Genomic DNA, 23668 nt, shown 5'->3' with positions numbered 1-23668 from the left:
GTGCATCTAATACAGGTCAGAGGCACCTTACATGTAAATTAGCTCAAGACACGAACGTCTTGATAAAAAAAAATAAATTAATCTAACTCTTTTATCGTAAAAATGCACTTTAAACAGAGCTAAATGTATTCTGAACTTAGGCATTTTACTGATTACATTTCTACATCTGTCACTTATACGCTATCAGATTAACTGCAGCAAAGTGATGCTATTTTATTTCAATTTTGTTCTCTGTGACAACACTGAATTGGTTCTGAGCTACAGATAACCAGTTTTATCTCCTCCAAAGTTCCTATTCGGACTCCACGTGTATCGTCCTTGATCACAAATTGAAAAGACCAACGTAAAGTCCAGAAACATGTTCATTTTGTAGTGGAAAGTAAAGACCACAGCGACCTAAGAAATACATTTAACGTCAAGACTAAAAAAGACAAATTTCTAAGAGTGGGCTTCAGAAAGGCAAAGAACGATATTATGGAAGCACGTCTCTGAATAAAGTCATGTTTTATGTGTTACTGATGGCGCTGGGACTTGAATATGGTGAGGGACACGATGATTCAAGTCTACTTTTTTTGGGCACTGAAATAAGTGTCACTGTAAAATGGTGACAACTAATGGGAGAAGTAGATGGACGCAGGAAATGGCTTGATGTTATGGACTCTTTCGTCGAAAATTGGAGTCTTTTCATGAACGGATATGTCAACCCCGGCTGAACTTATCGCTCACAATACCAAGGCCAAATGATCCGATCATGATACACCGAACACTGGCGTTACTTTGTGTCGCATGATCTTGATTCTGTATTTGTGATAGTGTTTTGCTTAATGTTTAGAGTCAATATGTGGCTGAAAAACCTATTACATGACTTTACATTTGAGCTCACTCACATCAGGCTCAGGGCCCGTGAAGATCCGGGACAGAATAGGTCTTCAGCAACCTATGCTTGCCGTTAAAGGCGACTATGCTTGTCGCAAGAGGCGACTAATGGGATCGGGTGGTTATGCTCGATCATGTAATCGATGCTCATGTTGTCAATCACTGGATTGTCTGGTCCAGACTCGATTATTTACAGATCGCCGTAATGTTGCTGGAATATTGCTGAGTGCGGCGTTAAACAACAAATGAACAAACAAACAAAACTTCAGGCTCAGGCGACGGAGTTTGCCTCACGAGTGAGTTTGGTTTAGCGCCGCTCTCAACAATATTTTAGTTCATGGCGTGACAACTTGATGTTGTAGGACGACCCGAAGTAAGATGGGTATCAGACGTTACCACTTTCGTGGAACCCATGAGCATGCGTATGAAGCTGACAAACCAGCACGCGTTATAAGGGCGAATTTAGGTGTTGATACCAACGATCGTAGGTTTCTGGAATTCAAATTATCTATGATGTTATGTGATTGTGTCAAAATAATTTTAGACCCGTGAAGATCCGGGTCGGAATAGGTCTTCAGCAACTCATGCTTGTAAGATGCGACTAACGGCATCGAGTGGTCAGACTCGCTGACTTGGTAGATGCATGCCATCGATCCCAATTGCGCGTATCGATGCTCATGATATCAATCACTGTGATTGCCTGGTCCAGACTCAATTATTTACAGACCGCCGCCATATACCTGGAATATTGCTGAGTGCGGCGTTAAACAACAAACAAACAAAATAATTATATCAATAAAAAAATAAAACCACTTTCCGGAAAGATGCATACTTTCTATTAGCTGGTTCCATTGCACGATTCCGAGTAATTCATGAGCATGTATTTATGAATCACTGTCAAATATTGATGATACCAAAAATGCCCAACAAAAATAACGGCATATAAAAAACAATAAAGATAGGCTGACAAATTATTCTCGCAATAGAATCAGCTGAGGCCAAAGTAAAACATGGCTATTTTAGCATGAGTTGTTGTGTCAGATGATTTAGTATCATCTGCTTTTTGTAAAACATCCCACTAAGAGGACCAAAATTAATGTGGAGGGTTGATCATGAATCAGGCATCATGTGACGTTAAGTAGGTTGTGCATCTGTACTCTTTGACAGGCAGAAATCCAGAACCCACTTCGGTGTTGTGCACAACTGATAGTATTCATGTATACGTTCATCGTATGTTGTATTTATCATCGTGAACAAACCATTCTCATAGCAGTTGAGTCATACGAGTGACCTGCCTTATTAAAAATGATGATTTAGCAGGCTATATATGTAGACTTCCACCTGTGGTTTCATTCTACACATTGAAATTGGCCATTACCTAGTGATATTTGACCCTACAATTTGAAATAACTTAGGCATGTGTACAATGATAAGTATGGAAAACAATCAGATCAACTGCAACTCTTCATGTTGAAATAAGTTATACATGTGTGCAATGTTTAGTTCGCAAATAAATCAGATCAACTGCAACTCTTTATGTTAAAACAACGTATGTATGTGTACAATGTATAGCACGGAAATCAATCAGATCAACAGCAAGTCTTATGTTGAAATAACATATGTATGTGTTCGATGAACAACATGGAAAACAATCAGATCAACTTCAACTCTTCATGTTGAAATAACTTATACATGTGTGCAATGTTTAGTTCGCAAATAAATCAGATCAACTGCAACTCTTCATGTTGAAACAACGTATGTATGTGTACAATGTATAGCACGGAAATCAATCAGAGCAACAGCAAGTCTTATGTTGAAATAACGTATGTATGTGTTCGATGAACAACATGGAAATCAATCAGATCAACTGCATCTCTTCATGTTGAAACAACGTATGTATGTGTACAATGTATAGCACGGAAATCAATCAGAGCAACAGCAAGTCTTATGTTGAGATAACGTATGTAGGTGTTCGATGAACAACATGGAAATCAATCAGATCAACTGCATCTCTTCATGTTGAAACAACGTATGTATGTGTACAATGTATAGCACGGAAATCAATCAGATCAACAGCAACTCTTATGTTGAAATAACGTATGTATGTGTTCGATGAACAACACGGAAATCGATCAAACTAACTGTTAAAAGTGGCCTCAGACCTAATTGGCATTGAAACACTCGGCTTTCATTATTTGTCAATCCAAGTTATCGCCGAAATCGTATCGTATAATACATGTTTGAAACATGAACTTACTAGAGCTATGAATCCTGATCATTGACATTTCAACATTGAGTGGCAAGTCAAGAGTAAATATTGTGTCACATGTACTTAGTATAATTTAAAGCTAAAGTTTGAGCCTGAAAATGAAAAATGTTTGACCATGGTGCAAAAGGAGTTTATTTAGCACCACCCGTCTAATTGTTTTGCACATCACATCGTATCACTTTAAATGAGATCTACCGGCAAAGAGACCAGTTGAACCAAAATGACCATGACATTATGTTGAGCAAGTGTTACAATCTGTTTTCATGCCATTAAAGTGGGTCTGTGGTTTATACCATTCATTGCTTTTGTTGCAAGACTTTACGTCATTTAAGTGTAATGGACAGAAACTTGGAGTGACATGTACTTTTTGGAATATTCAAAGAACATGAATTACCCTTTGCGATCATTAAGGCTGTCATATGATCTTTCATTCTACGTGTACTTTCTTTTATTGCATTCTCCTTAATTTTAATAAATTCTCTTTAACTATAATAAATATGACCCGTGAAGATTCGGGGTAGAACAGGTCTGCAGCAACCCATGCTAGGCGATTAATGGGATCGGGTGGTCAGGCTTGCTGACTTGGTTGATGCATGTCATCGATCCCACTTACGTTGATCGATGCTCATGATATTAATCACTGGATTTCCTTGTCCAGACTCGATTATTTACAGACCACCGTCATATAGCTGGAATATTACAAACCAACCAACTTTTATAAATATACGTTCTAAAACAGAAGATGTTATCCTCGTTTGAAATACACAACGTACATGTTTGTGGGGTACAAACAATGGACATCATTGCCAACGGGGACTGACCAAGCTTCCAGCTCATGAAATGATTGCAAGAAATAATTGTAGATGTCTGTGGCAATTTGAACACACTGATCAAATTATCAACACGTGATTCATAACTGTAATGTCATATAGTTTGTTAGATCTGAATTTAATTAGGAACCAGGGCACTATTTCTTATCTGCTTAAGGGTGAATGTGTGGTGTATGGATTAAATGTTTAGCTAGACCTTGTGCATCTGTATCAATTACGGAAAACCATGTGATGGAAATGTACATATTTGACATATGAGAAACTCTAGACATTAGCTGAACAGATCCGGGGTACAATAGGTCTTCAGTAACCAATACTTGCCGTAAAAAGTGACTATGCTTGTCGTACGAGGCGACTAAAGGGATCGGGTGGTCAGGCTCACTGCCTTGGTTGATGCATGTCATCGTATCTCGATTTCTAGGATCGATGCTCATGATGTCAATCAGTGGATTGGTAGGTTCAGACTGGAGTATTTACAGACCGCCGCCATATAGCTGATATATTGCTGAGTGCGGAGTTAAACAACAACAGCACATATTCATGACTAAGCCATGGCGGTATCTCCGCAATATTACGTTATCGGGTCTGCAACAAAAGAAAAAAAATCTGCAAGAAAATCTGACTGAAAGTTCAAAGATTTTACGCTGAACTTTTAAAATCAGTCTCCGGGATCAATTGGATTATGTGGAGATTGTGGTTAGTCAAGAGCTGCCTTTCAATTATCTCCAGCATCAGCGTTTAGGTCTTCCACGCACACCATGCCACCATGGCAGGGCAACCAACAAAACAGGATGTCACGGCAGTGCTTGGTTATTTTGGGGCTATAACCACTGTGTTAATAATTACAGCGTAAATGTCAGAACAGAAATTCTTTGTAAGTAAACTAACAAATGGATATGAGTCACTTAAAAGTAAATGTATGTAGGTTTAAATCTCGCTGAAGCAGGAGTGTCGTATCGTAAATCCCCACAGTCCTTAGTTTAGTGCTTTATCTTTGGTTGCAGGCGATCCCTAGCTCGTGTTGATCATGTATTGTTATGTATAATGATGTCGTGATAATCTAGTTATTTTACTATCCTTTGTTGACAGGCAAACAAGACAAAACATATTTCTCATTGATGTCTAAATTACTGTAGTCTCGAAATGGCTAAAGAAATACTACTGTTCACTTAAGATAAAAGATTAGGAGTGTATTCTTTTTCTCCTGGGAAATTTGTTGGAAGCGTCTTATGTCGCCAATAGCAATAATATACGTTTGACGTGACGGAGTCGTAAACCCCAGGGGATATTATTTCGTAAAGAACATTGATAATTGATTAGGATTTCTCTTTTTCGTGAAGGAGATTTTATATGTTTTAGTATTGATTGCTGTTCAGATGTTGTTTTAACATTTTAATCGATTGTTGAAAATTGCCTTGACACTGATATAGTTTCTTCAAACAGCCTCAAGCCAAGAGACAGATGGTACCACAATTCTTGTAACTGGTTAAAGTAAGCTTTGTCTGTAGTTTTGATGTTTCGAAATAACACAGCAGTGTGTACAGACGAGGGTGTTGTTTGATCTTGTGTGGTCTGTGTTGGGTATGAAGCATTGTAGATGAACAAATAAATATTCTCACCGTACAAGCATTGTTTTGACCGTCATTTTAAGATAAGACAGACACCCAGACAGATGATTACTGAGAAATGGTCACCGGGCTGATGTGCATGACACTTTCCATTTCACATCTATGCATAACATACTGGCGGAAAACTAGCGCTTAATATCAAGTTAATAAAAATAAATTTATTCTGAAATTAGGAAATACATCTTTCAATAAATGTTCATGAAAACATTTCCTCGACTTGTGCGTCGTGATACACAATTTGCAAGTGCATGCTCTTGGCTCACAATTTGGACGTTTGCGCGTTTGTTGGAGCAGGATACTCACAATGTGTTTTTGTCATGTTAGCAGCACGCAATGACCGTTCAGCTGTCAGGTGCTCATAAAACACTTTTGTTTCACCGTAGATAACGCTTACGCAATGCAAGGGCTAGTTTCTAGTCAACGTCTACGCGCAATGGTGATGCTGCACACGGGAATGGCGCAAAACAAAGTTGCCAGTTGCCATGTTAATATTTTTTAAACACAATATCATCTAATTGGAGACAATATCTACAGCAGGGCAACACTCGTGACTTGCCACGAGCCGGTCGTCTACGTGTGACGGCACCAAGACAACCATATTCGGTTGTTGCATCTACGGAATTGGTATCAAACTGCCACATCAACAGCTCGTACAATTCCTTGGTTGAGACCAATTAGTTGCAGACCCGTACGCCACCGCTTGAGGGAGCACAACTCATTGGTCGAATTCAACAAATTGATCATTAATTGATTGACTTTATGTGTAATAGCTGAATTAGATAGAACGTTCTCTATTTTTCAAACTTGCAAAGAACATGAAACTCGTCTTCAATCTCCTGATTGGTACAGTTAGAACATACATTTTTCAAAATCACTATCCTTGTTCTACGATATGTATTGACAAGGAGGTTTTGGAGATATATTCTAAATTTACAAAGAACTCTCACAATATGTAATATGCTTAAATATTTGTCTGGTTGTAACAATGATTTAATACCGGTATAATGCTTGAGAAAGTGTGAAGAGGAAACTCGAGGAATTCAAACCTATCAGATCACTACGGACTGAAGACCAAACCCTACCGATTATCTCAAACATTCTTGATCAGTGTTTCGCAAAGAATGTCCCGAATGTTGGACAGAATTTCACTTGTTGTCTGCCACTATTTTATTGAATTCATTGTATGTCAGTCATACACAATCACTCCCGATTTGCGTGAATTCATTCACTGTCTGCCACTCATACACAATCCCTGCAATCACTCCCCATTTGGGTGAATTCATTCACTGTCTGCCATTCAAATACACACAATCCCTACAATCACACCCTAGTTGAACGAATTCATTGATGTCTGCCACTCTTACACAATCCCCTCAACCACTCCCTATTTTGTGTGAATTCACTCACTGTAAATTCCGTATAGAAATATTTCGTTCCATAGTTCAAACAACTTGTAGACAGAACTGTATGCTGTCTTACTGAATAACTAATGAGTGTACAGATTGGACACCACTGGACGTCTTAACAATTTCGTACTTCCTACTTCCGCACAGGAAACATTCAACAGGAAGAAACTGTTGCTTTTGTGATGGATTTGTAACGTCTCCTTCCGCTGATAGTCAGGGAAGTGTTCAAATGTCTTTTTATGCAATCTCTTTTCTTCTGAAATAGAGACTAGATAAGCCTGACGAGCAGTTTGACTAGTTATTTCCGCCAACAACGAATGTAGGTTTCCCATTTTGATTAAACAAAACCCGACAAAAGTAGTGTGGTTATTTTTACATTGAAAGATTCGGACGGAAGGCCCAATTAGTAGGACAGTGCATTCCGAGAAAGTAATTCTGGTGTCCGTGTTATATAAATCAGTATTGACCCGTTGTCCACGTTTGCCAAGTTACCGTAATTTGTTTGGTTAATGTTGAACTTGGCAATGGTACAGCTGGATGAGACCCGTGAGGATCCGGAGTAGAATAGGTCTCCAGCAACCCATGCCTGCCGTAAAAGGCGATTATGCATATCTTAGGAGGCGACTAACGGGATCATGTGGTCAGGCTCGCTGGTTGACGCATGTCATCGTATCCCAATTGCATGATATCAATCACTGGATTGTCTGGGAAGCACCGGGCATCATGTTGACAAGCGTTTCATATTTAGTAAATTCCTCTGACAGATGATGCATCGCTTTAGGTTTTTGTTTGTTTGATGCCGTTCTCAGCATTATTCCAGCTAACTGACAGCGCCCTGCAAATAACCGAGTCCAGCGATTGATATTAAGAGAAATTATCCTCGCCGTCTGGATATGATGACACACAATGGATCATTTCATCAAGCCGGATCATCCGATCCCTTTGGTCGCCGCTTGCCATCAGTATAGGTTGATGGGGAGCTTTTCTAACCCGGAATCCCCAGGGGGGCTAAAGTGGTTAAGAATTGAAGTGCATGAACATGTTGCCGTGACTGTTAGGGACCAGTTCGGTGGACGTCACGGCGTCGGTGGTATGTTGGTTTGGATGGTTTGCTGTTTAATGCCGCACTCAGCAATATTCCAGCTGGGGTCTGTAAATTATCGAGACCGGACCAGACAATCCAGTGATTGATATCATGAGCATCGATCTACGCATTTGGGATCGATGACATGCATCAACCAAGTCCCCGAGCCTGACCACCCGATCCCGTTAGTAGCCTCTTACGACAAGCATAGTCGCCTTTTATGGCAAGTATGGGTTGCTGAAGACCTATTCTACCCCGGATCTTCACAGTGGCATGTCTTTGGCAGTGTTCCTTCCATCCACCCTTACTTTAAAAAAATCAAGTTTCACCCAACCCATCTAACAGCCTACAACAACAAACAATGGTCGCTGATGACTTATTTTAACAAGGATTCACCACAAGCACAGTTACAGTAGACTAAGTAAGGTCGATATTTTGTTTATCAGGGTTAACCCGGTTAACTCAAATTAACCATTTTTTTCGCTATAACTTTGAATTAAAGACCATCATGGATTAACCACAATGACGTTTCCAATTGCAACCACGTTGTTTTATTGACTGTCAACGGAGCGTCCTTTCTTCTGTGCGTGGCTCAGCGTCGGCTAACCTTCCCGTGGTGATTCCAGCAGGAGTGTTCCTCCGTACTCCTCGTTGGTCGTAAGGGATAAACGTCTCTCAATGCCGTGGATTGTTGCTGCTTTGTATGAATTCAAAGTGATGCCGGGTATATAGTGCTACGCCACTGATACGCCATGACACAGTATACTGACTTGGAACCGACCTGTTCTTTGATCAGTAACTTTCATTTACTTTTGCTGCTTACTCGTAAAAAGGAACATTTAAGAAAGCCCCTTCGTGTCATCTTTTAACGTCTTCCAGAATAACGCTACCCGGGGAATGAACAACTGACAGTCTACTCTATTCACAACATACGGAGGAGGTTTCCCAAAGATAGGAAAAATGTAACACCTTCTTCCTTTACCTTAATATGTATGGATGAGGTTGAAGTACAGTAAAATTATGGTCCCCCTGTGTGACGCGTAATCCTATCATAATAGATGTAACCATCACCAACCAGTGTTTTTAAGCCAACTCATCGCTGAGTTTCTTTTTAATTTAGCTAGTATTGTGCACAACCACCAGTAGCTAGAGATATGACGTAAATCCTGCTGGGGTATCATGCAGGAAGCCGAGGTACTGTCCGTCCCCATGATCTAGCTTTGGTTGCCTAGCTAGGGGATGGTCGGGTAGCCTAGTGATTGAAGCGTTCCCTCGTCACGGAATCGATTTCCATCATGGGTACAATGTGCGATGCCCATTTCTGATATTGCTTGAATATTGCTAAAGGCAGCGTAAAACCTCACTCACTCACTTATTCTTTGAGCGTAAGTTTAAACTCAAACAGTAAGCACGCTATCGTGTCAGTGGATTGTCTGGTCCAGGCTCGCTGTCACTGAATTGTCTGGTCAATACTCGATTGTTTAAAGGGCGCCGTCGTTTCACAGGAATATTGGTGGTTCAGCATTAGGCAGCCAAAAAACTCTTAGTTACTTCTAAGCACATTTCTGTGCGTGGGTTGTGCAACCGGTATAAAACAGGACATGTTGACCCTGATCTTGGTGATCCATTCATATAATTTTCATCACTGTTTTTCCATTTATGGTCTATGGAATCTCTTTATATCGACAAATATACTCCGGCTTTGACGTTTTGATTTGACAACCGTTTTGAAATTGAATGATTTCATGCGGATGTTCGTTCAATTACATTTTGTTGGGCAACACAGATACATCTTCGGGTCCTTATAAGTGTTTATTAGTAACTAAAACTAGAATGATATTATGATTGATTTGGCAAAAGAGGGTTGATTTGACTTGCAGGCTTTCAACTGAGACGTATGTCGATAAATCATTGACATATATTAAGCATATAACTAAACTGACGGGCAAAAGAAACTATACCAAAGTGTTTTTTGTTTAAAAAATATCACATCAGCACTGAACTGGAGTTTTCATTGTCAACCAAAATCGCATGAATGCAGCTTCATCATTACTGAGTTTAAAAAATCCTGCTTCTTCCTGAATATGGACTTTATCGAACTTTTTTTCATTCAAAATGGGATGCACGTGCATCATGACAAAATGGCTCGGAACGGTATAAAATCCGCCAATCTGTATGTTTTACACCACAATCGTACCGACCACAACAGCTGACATCCGAGACTGATCGCACAAGAGCGAGAGAGAGCAATTTGGAGTTGCAGTTGGGAGCACGCAATGCCCATGTTGCTCGCATCTTTAACTGCACCAGTACATCGATAACGAGACTGCAGACACGACTCACACAAACAGATCGTACAGATGACAGGTCAAGAAGTGAAAGACCCGGGGTCATAACCGCCAATGAAGATCGGTAGCTCGGCATCTTACATCTACGCAATTGTATCCTCACTGTGACGTCATCGGCAGCCACAGCCTTAAATCACGTGGTCAGCAGAAGGACAGTTGCCAGGCGTCTTCGACAACACGGTATTAAGGCCTACCGGCTCTTCGCGGGATGACCTTGAGCCGTCGTGACCGACGTAACCGCCTCCATTGGGCAAGAATGGTACAGCAGTGGCAAAACAGGAACTGGCAACGAATTCTATTCTCTGATGAGAGAAGGTTCCAGTTGTATTGAGCTGATGGCCGTGTTCGTGTGTATCGTCGGAAAGGAGAGAGAACAGTCCAATGTTGTGTTCAGACCGTGCCATTCGGTGGTGGAAGCGTCATGATCTGGGGTGGGATTTGCAGGGACCGTACAACAGACCTGGTTGTCTTTGACCGTAATTTAAATGCTCAAGTCTACATCGACCATGTATTGCGTCCTGTGGTGCTTCCCTTCCTCCAGAGGAATCCTAGCGTAATCTTCCAACAGGACGACGCTCGCCCCCACACCGCCAGGATGACCAGAGACTTCCTAACTGCAAATAAAGTAAACCTTTTGCAATGGCCAGTAAGATCTCCTGACTTAGCACTTGTGGGACTATCTGGACAGACAAATAAGGGAAAGAAATCCCCCTCCGCCAAGTCGTCAAACGTTGATTCAGGCACTGTTGGAAGAATGGCGAGCCATCCCCAATGACGTCAACAGGGATCTAGTAAACTCCGTGCGGCGACGTGTCCAAGCCTGTATTCAGAGCAATGGAGGCCAAACATGATACTGACAGTAATGCATTTGTGAAAAATGCGTTTTCTGTTTTCGTTCAGATGATTTGTTTAGTTTGCAAATTGACATTTACCCCCTGTGTCATTCCTAACCTGATATTGTAGTTCCTGTAAATGCCACCTTTGTGGAATTTTAATCAGAACATTGTCAGCTAAATTTTCTTTCCAACTCGCAACACATATTTTTGTGATATATATTTGATAAGGTTGTCAACATCCAATCAATGTTGGTATAGTTTCTTTTGCCCGTCAGTTTATTTGGATATGGAGACACTTAAGTTTAAAAAAATAAACTTGATCACGTTGAAAGCTTTCTAACTTGATGGCTGAGCATAGCTATTGTAATGGGAGTGAGTGATCAAGTTGTGTTGAAGCCAACTTGAACAGCATTTCATGCGTATGAGTATTATGTGAGCGTGTGTGCAATTATCAATTAGTAAGCATTTAGAGTGAAAATGTCAAAACATAAATTCTTCATCAATACGCCTTTCATATGGATCTGACTCACAAAAAAACAAAATGCAATTATTTAGCTGTTGGAATTCTTTCACAAACAGGCTTCTCACTTTAGATAAAAGATCAGTATTGTCTTCTTTTTCTCATGGGAAATTTGTTAGCTGCGTCTTATGGCGACTATACGTTTGACGTGACGGAGTCGTAAACCCCAGGGGATATTGTTTTGTAAAGAACATTGATAGTTGATTAAGATTTCTCTAAAATGCTACTTTTTGTTAAAGGGATGTTTACCTTTTTTAGTACTGATTGCTATTCAGACGTTGTTAATTGATTGTTAAAAATTGCGTAGATATTGATTTTTTTCTTCAAACAGGAATTCGAAACCACAACGACAGAGTAACTATTACATATGCAACTGACAGATACAGATTCTACCACAAACACTATTTCGAGAGAAAGGGGTATTCAGGTTATCCGTGGATGATCCTGTACTCCAAACCTGGGGACACGGATATGGAACGAGAATGGGAGACACGGATAGGGGACTTGGCGACAGGAAAAGTGTTGCGGGTAGGAGACAGGAAGAGTGACGTGGACAGGAGACAGGGAGAGGGAAACAGGAAGAGTGACGAAGACAGGAGACAGGATCCCTGCAAACACACCCCGGTTGAAAGAATTCATTGATGTCTGCCACTCTTACACAATACCTACAATCACTGACTGTTTTGAGTGAATTCACTCACAGTAAATGCTGGTTAGAAATATTTCGTTCCATAGTTCAAACAGAACAGTATATTGTCGTATTGAATAACAAATGAGTGTACAGATTGGACACCACTGGACGTCTTAACAATGTCGTACTTCCTACTTCCGCACAGGAAGAAACTGTTGCTTTTGTGATGGATTTGTAACGTCTCCTTCCGCTGATAGTCAGGGAAATGTTCAAATGTCTCAAATGTCTCTTTATGCAATCTCTTTTCTTCTGAAATAGAGACGGAAGGCCCAATTAGTAGGACAGTGCATTCCGAGAAAGTAATTCTGGTGTCCGTGTTATTTAAATCAGTATTGACCCGTTGTCCACGTTTGTCAAGTTACCGTAATTTGTTTGGTTAATGTTGAACTTGGCAATGGTACAGCTGGATGAGACCCGTGAGGATCCGGAGTAGAATAGGTCTCCAGCAACCCATGCCTGCCGTAAAAGGCGATTATGCTTATTGTAGGAGGCGACTAACGGGATCATGTGGTCAGGCTCGCTGGTTGACGCATGTCATCGTATCCCAATTGCATGATATCTATCACTGGATTGTCTGGGAAGCACCGGGCATCATGTTGACAAGCGTTTTGTATTTAATAAATTCCTCTGACAGATGATGCATCGCTTTAGGTTTTTGATTGTGTGATGCCGTTCTCAGCATTATTCCAGCTAACTGACAGCGCCCTGTAAATAACCGAGTCCAGCGATTAAAATTAAGAGAAATTATCCTCGCCGTCTGGATATGATGACACACAATGGATCATTTCATCAAGCCGGATCATCCGATCCCTTTGGTCGCCGCTTGCCATCAGTATAGGTTGATGGGGAGCTTTTCTAACCCGGAATCCCCAGGGGGGCTAAAGTGGTTAAGAATTGAAGTGCATGCACAGGTTGCGGTGGACGTCACGGCGTCGGTGGTATGTTGGTTTGGATGGTTTGCTGTTTAATGCCGCACTCAGCAATATTCCAGCTGGGGTATGTAAATTGTCGAGTCTGGACCAGACAATCCAGTGATTGATATCATGAGCATCGATCTACGCATTTGGGATCGATGACATGCATCAACCAACTGTCCCCGAGCCTGACCACCCGATCCCGTTAGTCGCCTCTTACGACAAGCATAGTAGCCTTTTACGGCAAGTATGGGTTGCTGAAGACCTATTCTACCCCGGATCTTCACAGTGGCATGTCTTTGGCAGTGTTCCTTCCATCCACCCTTACTTTGAAAAAAATCAAGTTTCACCCGACCCATCTAACAGCCTACAACAACAAATAATGGTCGCAGATGACTTATTTTAACACGGATTCACCTCAAGCACAGTTACAGTAGACTAAGTAAGGTCGATATTTTGTTTATCAGGGTTAACCCGGTTAACTCAAATTAACCATTTTTTCGCTAAAACTTTGAATTAAAGACTATCATGGATTAACCACAGTGAAGTTTCCAATTGCAACCACGTTGTTTTATTGACTGTCAACGGAGCGTCCTTTCTTCTGTGCGTGGCTCAGCGTCGGCTAACCTTCCCGTGGTGATTCCGGCAGGAGTGATCCTCCGTACTCCTCGTTGGTCGTAAGGGATAAACGTCTCTCAAAGTCGTGGATCGTTGATGCTTTGTATGAATTCAAAGTGATGCCGGGTATATAGTGCTACGCCACTGATATGCCATGCCACAGTTTAACATGGATACACTACTCAGACACAGTATACCGACTTGGAACCGACCTGTTCTTTGATCAGTAACTTTCATTTACTTTTGTTGCTTACTCGTAAAAAGGAACATTTAAGAAAGCTCCTTCGTGCCATCTTTTAACGTCTTCCGGTATGACTCTACCCGGGGAATGAACAACTGACAGTCTACTCTATTCACAACATACGGAGGAGGTTTCCCAAAGATAGGAAAAATGTAACATCTTCTTCCTTTACCTTAATATGTATGGACAAGGTTGAAGAACAGTGAAATTATGGTCCCCCTGTGTGACACGTAATCCTATCATAATAGATGTAACCATCATCAACCAGTGTTTTAAAGCCAACTCATCGCTGAGTTTCTTTTTAATTTAGCTAGTATTGTGCACAACCACCAGTAGCTAGAGAGATGACGTAAATCCTGCTGGGGTATCATGCATGAAGCCGAGGTACTGTCCGTCCCCATGATCTAGCTTTGGTTGCCTAGCTTTGGTTACTGGTTGCGTATAGCCCGCGTTTTAAACAGTATAAATAACATTGTCATGCCCAAATATGTTTGAAAAAAATGTTTTTTAATACACTCTTGTATCTATGACTCACTTTTGATTATATCGACTTGGTCTCGTCGCTATATGTCTTTTAACTCACTCACCCATTACTCGTCGCTTGTCAAAATGTGCAATGCCATTCCAGGCTGTGAACTTTTCATGGAGATTTCCCATTTCCTTATTGGCACCCACTGTGTTGCCAAACGAACATATGTGTTTTTCTCTTTGCGTATAGGGGGCGGTCGGGTAGCCTAGTGATTGAAGCGTTCCCTCGATTTCCAACATGGGTACAATGTGCGATGCCCAATTCTGGTGTCGCCCGCCGTGATATTGCTTGAATATTGCTAAATCACTTACAACCGTTTTGAAATTGAATGATTTCATGCGGATGTTCGTTCAATTACATTTTGTTGGGCAACACAGATACATCTTCGGGTCCTTATAAGTGTTTATTAGTAACTAAAACTAGAATGATATTATGATTGATTTGGCAAAAGAGGGTTGATTTGACTTGCAGGCTTTCAACTGAGACGTATGTCGATAAATCATTGACATATATTAAGCATATAACTAAACTGACGGGCAAAAGAAACTATACCAAAGTGTTTTTTGTTTAAAAAATATCACATCAGCACTGAACTGGAGTTTTCATTGTCAACCAAAATCGCATGAATGCAGCTTCATCATTACTGAGTTTAAAAAATCCTGCTTCTTCCTGAATATGGACTTTATCGAACTTTTTTTCATTCAAGATGGGATGCACGTGCATCATGACAAAATGGCTCGGAACGGTATAAAATCCGCCAATCTGTATGTTTTACACCACAATCGTACCGACCACAACAGCTGACATCCGAGACTGATCGCACAAGAGCGAGAGAGAGCAATTTGGAGTTGCAGTTGGGAGCACGCAATGCCCATGTTGCTCGCATCTTTAACTGCACCAGTACATCGATAACGAGACTGCAGACACGACTCACACAAACAGATCGTACAGATGACAGGTCAAGAAGTGAAAGACCCGGGGTCATAACCGCCAATGAAGATCGGTAGCTCGGCATCTTACATCTACGCAATTGTATCGTCACTGTGACGTCATCGGCAGCCACAGCCTTAAATCACGTGGTCAGCAGAAGGACAGTTGCCAGGCGTCTTCGACAACACGGTATTAAGGCCTACCGGCTCTTCGCGGGATGACCTTGAGCCGTCGTGACCGACGTAACCGCCTCCATTGGGCAAGAATGGTACAGCAGTGGCAAAACAGGAACTGGCAACGAATTCTATTCTCTGATGAGAGAAGGTTCCAGTTGTATTGAGCTGATGGCCGTGTTCGTGTGTATCGTCGGAGAGGAGAGAGAACAGTCCAATGTTGTGTTCAGACCGTGCCATTCGGTGGTGGAAGCGTCATGATCTGGGGTGGGATTTGCAGGGACCGTACAACAGACCTGGTTGTCTTTGACCGTAATTTAAATGCTCAAGTCTACATCGACCATGTATTGCGTCCTGTGGTGCTTCCCTTCCTCCAGAGGAATCCTAGCGTAATCTTCCAACAGGACGACGCTCGCCCCCACACCGCCAGGATGACCAGAGACTTCCTAACTGCAAATAAAGTAAACCTTTTGCAATGGCCAGTAAGATCTCCTGACTTAGCACTTGTGGGACTATCTGGACAGACAAATAAGGGAAAGAAATCCCCCTCCGCCAAGTCGTCAAACGTTGATTCAGGCACTGTTGGAAGAATGGCGAGCCATCCCCAATGACGTCAACAGGGATCTAGTAAACTCCGTGCGGCGACGTGTCCAAGCCTGTATTCAGAGCAATGGAGGCCAAACATGATACTGACAGTAATGCATTTGTGAAAAATGCGTTTTCTGTTTTCGTTCAGATGATTTGTTTAGTTTGCAAATTGACATTTACCCCCTGTGTCATTCCTAACCTGATATTGTAGTTCCTGTAAATGCCACCTTTGTGGAATTTTAATCAGAACATTGTCAGCTAAATTTTCTTTCCAACTCGCAACACATATTTTTGTGATATATATTTGATAAGGTTGTCAACATCCAATCAATGTTGGTATAGTTTCTTTTGCCCGTCAGTTTATTTGGATATGGAGACACTTAAGTTTAAAAAAATAAACTTGATCACGTTGAAAGCTTTCTAACTTGATGGCTGAGCATAGCTATTGTAATGGGAGTGAGTGATCAAGTTGTGTTGAAGCCAACTTGAACAGCATTTCATGCGTATGAGTATTATGTGAGCGTGTGTGCAATTATCAATTAGTAAGCATTTAGAGTGAAAATGTCAAAACATAAATTCTTCATCAATACGCCTTTCATATGGATCTGGCTCACAAAAAAACAAAATGCAATTATTTAGCTGTTGGAATTCTTTCACAAACAGGCTTCTCACTTTAGATAAAAGATCAGTATTGTCTTCTTTTTCTCATGGGAAATTTGTTAGCTGCGTCTTATGGCGACTATACGTTTGACGTGACGGAGTCGTAAACCCCAGGGGATATTGTTTTGTAAAGAACATTGATAGTTGATTAAGATTTCTCTAAAATGCTACTTTTTGTTAAAGGGATGTTTACCTTTTTTAGTACTGATTGCTATTCAGACGTTGTTAATTGATTGTTAAAAATTGCGTAGATATTGATTTTTTTCTTCAAACAGGAATTCGAAACCACAACGACAGAGTAACTATTACATATGCAACTGACAGATACAGATTCTACCACAAACACTATTTCGAGAGAAAGGGGTATTCAGGTTATCCGTGGATGATCCTGTACTCCAAACCTGGGGACACGGATATGGAACGAGAATGGGAGACACGGATAGGGGACTTGGCGACAGGAAAAGTGTTGCGGGTAGGAGACAGGAAGAGTGACGTGGACAGGAGACAGGGAGAGGGAAACAGGAAGAGTGACGAAGACAGGAGACAGGATCCCTGCAAACACACCCCGGTTGAAAGAATTCATTGATGTCTGCCACTCTTACACAATACCTACAATCACTGACTGTTTTGAGTGAATTCACTCACAGTAAATGCTGGTTAGAAATATTTCGTTCCATAGTTCAAAAAGAACAGTATATTGTCGTATTGAATAACAAATGAGTGTACAGATTGGACACCACTGGACGTCTTAACAATGTCGTACTTCCTACTTCCGCACAGGAAGAAACTGTTGCTTTTGTGATGGATTTGTAACGTCTCCTTCCGCTGATAGTCAGGGAAATGTTCAAATGTCTCAAATGTCTCTTTATGCAATCTCTTTTCTTCTGAAATAGAGACGGAAGGCCCAATTAGTAGGACAGTGCATTCCGAGAAAGTAATTCTGGTGTCCGTGTTATTTAAATCAGTATTGACCCGTTGTCCACGTTTGTCAAGTTACCGTAATTTGTTTGGTTAATGTTGAACTTGGAAATGGTACAGCTGGATGAGACCCGTGAGGATCCGGAGTAGAATAGGTCTCCAGCAACCCATGCCTGCCGTAAAAGGCGATTATGCTTATTGTAGGAGGCGACTAACGGGATCATGTGGTCAGGCTCGCTGGTTGACGCATGTCATCGTATCCCAATTGCATGATATCTATCACTGGATTGTCTGGGAAGCACCGGGCATCATGTTGACAAGCGTTTTGTATTTAATAAATTCCTCTGACAGATGATGCATCGCTTTAGGTTTTTGATTGTGTGATGCCGTTCTCAGCATTATTCCAGCTAACTGACAGCGCCCTGTAAATAACCGAGTCCAGCGATTAAAATTAAGAGAAATTATCCTCGCCGTCTGGATATGATGACACACAATGGATCATTTCATCAAGCCGGATCATCCGATCCCTTTGGTCGCCGCTTGCCATCAGTATAGGTTGATGGGGAGCTTTTCTAACCCGGAATCCCCAGGGGGGCTAAAGTGGTTAAGAATTGAAGTGCATGCACAGGTTGCGGTGGACGTCACGGCGTCGGTGGTATGTTGGTTTGGATGGTTTGCTGTTTAATGCCGCACTCAGCAATATTCCAGCTGGGGTATGTAAATTGTCGAGTCTGGACCAGACAATCCAGTGATTGATATCATGAGCATCGATCTACGCATTTGGGATCGATGACATGCATCAACCAACTGCCCCCGAGCCTGACCACCCGATCCCGTTAGTCGCCTCTTACGACAAGCATAGTAGCCTTTTACGGCAAGTATGGGTTGCTGAAGACCTATTCTACCCCGGATCTTCACAGTGGCATGTCTTTGGCAGTGTTCCTTCCATCCACCCTTACTTTGAAAAAAATCAAGTTTCACCCGACCCATCTAACAGCCTACAACAACAAATAATGGTCGCAGATGACTTATTTTAACACGGATTCACCTCAAGCACAGTTACAGTAGACTAAGTAAGGTCGATATTTTGTTTATCAGGGTTAACCCGGTTAACTCAAATTAACCATTTTTTCGCTAAAACTTTGAATTAAAGACTATCATGGATTAACCACAGTGAAGTTTCCAATTGCAACCACGTTGTTTTATTGACTGTCAACGGAGCGTCCTTTCTTCTGTGCGTGGCTCAGCGTCGGCTAACCTTCCCGTGGTGATTCCGGCAGGAGTGATCCTCCGTACTCCTCGTTGGTCGTAAGGGATAAACGTCTCTCAAAGTCGTGGATCGTTGATGCTTTGTATGAATTCAAAGTGATGCCGGGTATATAGTGCTACGCCACTGATATGCCATGCCACAGTTTAACATGGATACACTACTCAGACACAGTATACCGACTTGGAACCGACCTGTTCTTTGATCAGTAACTTTCATTTACTTTTGTTGCTTACTCGTAAAAAGGAACATTTAAGAAAGCTCCTTCGTGCCATCTTTTAACGTCTTCCGGTATGACTCTACCCGGGGAATGAACAACTGACAGTCTACTCTATTCACAACATACGGAGGAGGTTTCCCAAAGATAGGAAAAATGTAACATCTTCTTCCTTTACCTTAATATGTATGGACAAGGTTGAAGAACAGTGAAATTATGGTCCCCCTGTGTGACACGTAATCCTATCATAATAGATGTAACCATCATCAACCAGTGTTTTAAAGCCAACTCATCGCTGAGTTTCTTTTTAATTTAGCTAGTATTGTGCACAACCACCAGTAGCTAGAGAGATGACGTAAATCCTGCTGGGGTATCATGCATGAAGCCGAGGTACTGTCCGTCCCCATGATCTAGCTTTGGTTGCCTAGCTTTGGTTACTGGTTGCGTATAGCCCGCGTTTTAAACAGTATAAATAACATTGTCATGCCCAAATATGTTTGAAAAAAATGTTTTTTAATACACTCTTGTATCTATGACTCACTTTTGATTATATCGACTTGGTCTCGTTGCTATATGTCTTTTAACTCACTCACCCATTACTCGTCGCTTGTCAAAATGTGCAATGCCATTCCAGGCTGTGAACTTTTCATGGAGATTTCCCATTTCCTTATTGGCACCCACTGTGTTGCCAAACGAACATATGTGTTTTTCTCTTTGCGTATAGGGGGCGGTCGGGTAGCCTAGTGATTGAAGCGTTCCCTCGATTTCCAACATGGGTACAATGTGCGATGCCCAATTCTGGTGTCGCCCGCCGTGATATTGCTTGAATATTGCTAAATCACTTACAACCGTTTTGAAATTGAATGATTTCATGCGGATGTTCGTTCAATTACATTTTGTTGGGCAACACAGATACATCTTCGGGTCCTTATAAGTGTTTATTAGTAACTAAAACTAGAATGATATTATGATTGATTTGGCAAAAGAGGGTTGATTTGACTTGCAGGCTTTCAACTGAGACGTATGTCGATAAATCATTGACATATATTAAGCATATAACTAAACTGACGGGCAAAAGAAACTATACCAAAGTGTTTTTTGTTTAAAAAATATCACATCAGCACTGAACTGGAGTTTTCATTGTCAACCAAAATCGCATGAATGCAGCTTCATCATTACTGAGTTTAAAAAATCCTGCTTCTTCCTGAATATGGACTTTATCGAACTTTTTTTCATTCAAGATGGGATGCACGTGCATCATGACAAAATGGCTCGGAACGGTATAAAATCCGCCAATCTGTATGTTTTACACCACAATCGTACCGACCACAACAGCTGACATCCGAGACTGATCGCACAAGAGCGAGAGAGAGCAATTTGGAGTTGCAGTTGGGAGCACGCAATGCCCATGTTGCTCGCATCTTTAACTGCACCAGTACATCGATAACGAGACTGCAGACACGACTCACACAAACAGATCGTACAGATGACAGGTCAAGAAGTGAAAGACCCGGGGTCATAACCGCCAATGAAGATCGGTAGCTCGGCATCTTACATCTACGCAATTGTATCGTCACTGTGACGTCATCGGCAGCCACAGCCTTAAATCACGTGGTCAGCAGAAGGACAGTTGCCAGGCGTCTTCGACAACACGGTATTAAGGCCTACCGGCTCTTCGCGGGATGACCTTGAGCCGTCGTGACCGACGTAACCGCCTCCATTGGGCAAGAATGGTACAGCAGTGGCAAAACAGGAACTGGCAACGAATTCTATTCTCTGATGAGAGAAGGTTCCAGTTGTATTGAGCTGATGGCCGTGTTCGTGTGTATCGTCGGAGAGGAGAGAGAACAGTCCAATGTTGTGTTCAGACCGTGCCATTCGGTGGTGGAAGCGTCATGATCTGGGGTGGGATTTGCAGGGACCGTACAACAGACCTGGTTGTCTTTGACCGTAATTTAAATGCTCAAGTCTACATCGACCATGTATTGCGTCCTGTGGTGCTTCCCTTCCTCCAGAGGAATCCTAGCGTAATCTTCCAACAGGACGACGCTCGCCCCCACACCGCCAGGATGACCAGAGACTTCCTAACTGCAAATAAAGTAAACCTTTTGCAATGGCCAGTAAGATCTCCTGACTTAGCACTTGTGGGACTATCTGGACAGACAAATAAGGGAAAGAAATCCCCCTCCGCCAAGTCGTCAAACGTTGATTCAGGCACTGTTGGAAGAATGGCGAGCCATCCCCAATGACGTCAACAGGGATCTAGTAAACTCCGTGCGGCGACGTGTCCAAGCCTGTATTCAGAGCAATGGAGGCCAAACATGATACTGACAGTAATGCATTTGTGAAAAATGCGTTTTCTGTTTTCGTTCAGATGATTTGTTTAGTTTGCAAATTGACATTTACCCCCTGTGTCATTCCTAACCTGATATTGTAGTTCCTGTAAATGCCACCTTTGTGGAATTTTAATCAGAACATTGTCAGCTAAATTTTCTTTCCAACTCGCAACACATATTTTTGTGATATATATTTGATAAGGTTGTCAACATCCAATCAATGTTGGTATAGTTTCTTTTGCCCGTCAGTTTATTTGGATATGGAGACACTTAAGTTTAAAAAAATAAACTTGATCACGTTGAAAGCTTTCTAACTTGATGGCTGAGCATAGCTATTGTAATGGGAGTGAGTGATCAAGTTGTGTTGAAGCCAACTTGAACAGCATTTCATGCGTATGAGTATTATGTGAGCGTGTGTGCAATTATCAATTAGTAAGCATTTAGAGTGAAAATGTCAAAACATAAATTCTTCATCAATACGCCTTTCATATGGATCTGACTCACAAAAAAACAAAATGCAATTATTTAGCTGTTGGAATTCTTTCACAAACAGGCTTCTCACTTTAGATAAAAGATCAGTATTGTCTTCTTTTTCTCATGGGAAATTTGTTAGCTGCGTCTTATGGCGACTATACGTTTGACGTGACGGAGTCGTAAACCCCAGGGGATATTGTTTTGTAAAGAACATTGATAGTTGATTAAGATTTCTCTAAAATGCTACTTTTTGTTAAAGGGATGTTTACCTTTTTTAGTACTGATTGCTATTCAGACGTTGTTAATTGATTGTTAAAAATTGCGTAGATATTGATTTTTTTCTTCAAACAGGAATTCGAAACCACAACGACAGAGTAACTATTACATATGCAACTGACAGATACAGATTCTACCACAAACACTATTTCGAGAGAAAGGGGTATTCAGGTTATCCGTGGATGATCCTGTACTCCAAACCTGGGGACACGGATATGGAACGAGAATGGGAGACACGGATAGGGGACTTGGCGACAGGAAAAGTGTTGCGGGTAGGAGACAGGAAGAGTGACGTGGACAGGAGACAGGGAGAGGGAAACAGGAAGAGTGACGAAGACAGGAGACAGGATCCCTGCAAACACACCCCGGTTGAAAGAATTCATTGATGTCTGCCACTCTTACACAATACCTACAATCACTGACTGTTTTGAGTGAATTCACTCACAGTAAATGCTGGTTAGAAATATTTCGTTCCATAGTTCAAACAGAACAGTATATTGTCTTATTAAATAACAAATGAGTGTACAGATTGGACACCACTGGACCTCTTAACAATGTCGTACTTCCAATGGACCAAAAGAAAGAAGTGAGGAAAGCTCACATACCCCAGTAATTCCCGCTGGTCAACAACAAATAGCAAATAGTTTGTTTATTAATGAAATATACCTGTTAAGTCAGAGGAATGCGCGTTCCTTTGTAACCCCCATGAGGATGCATTATGTTTGAAATGAACAAATGTTTTCGCAAATATATTTCAATGAAACATTGAACAAACATTGGCATCTTCATTAGTCTTAAAGTGTATGGTATATTTCAGCTTCATACCTCCCGTGGTTTCAAAGAAGAAGATGTTTATGTTAACTATGGGTAATGCTTTAGATGTTGTTATTGGAAATGCTACTGGAAATCAAACTAGCACAAGCAAATGGGCCCAAATGGCATTTTCAGTATGGCTGCAATGGTGGCCATATTTGAATTTGAATCTGAAAGCCATAAACAAATCTGGGTGTCATCATTGGAGGGAAGATGCATGCGAAGT

Source organism: Haliotis cracherodii, unplaced genomic scaffold (assembly GCF_022045235.1).
Source record: "Haliotis cracherodii isolate W230 unplaced genomic scaffold, xgHalCrac1.p SCAF_3, whole genome shotgun sequence".
NCBI classification, from domain to species: Eukaryota; Metazoa; Mollusca; class Gastropoda; order Lepetellida; family Haliotidae; genus Haliotis; species Haliotis cracherodii.
Note: the sequence above shows the minus strand (reverse complement) of the source record.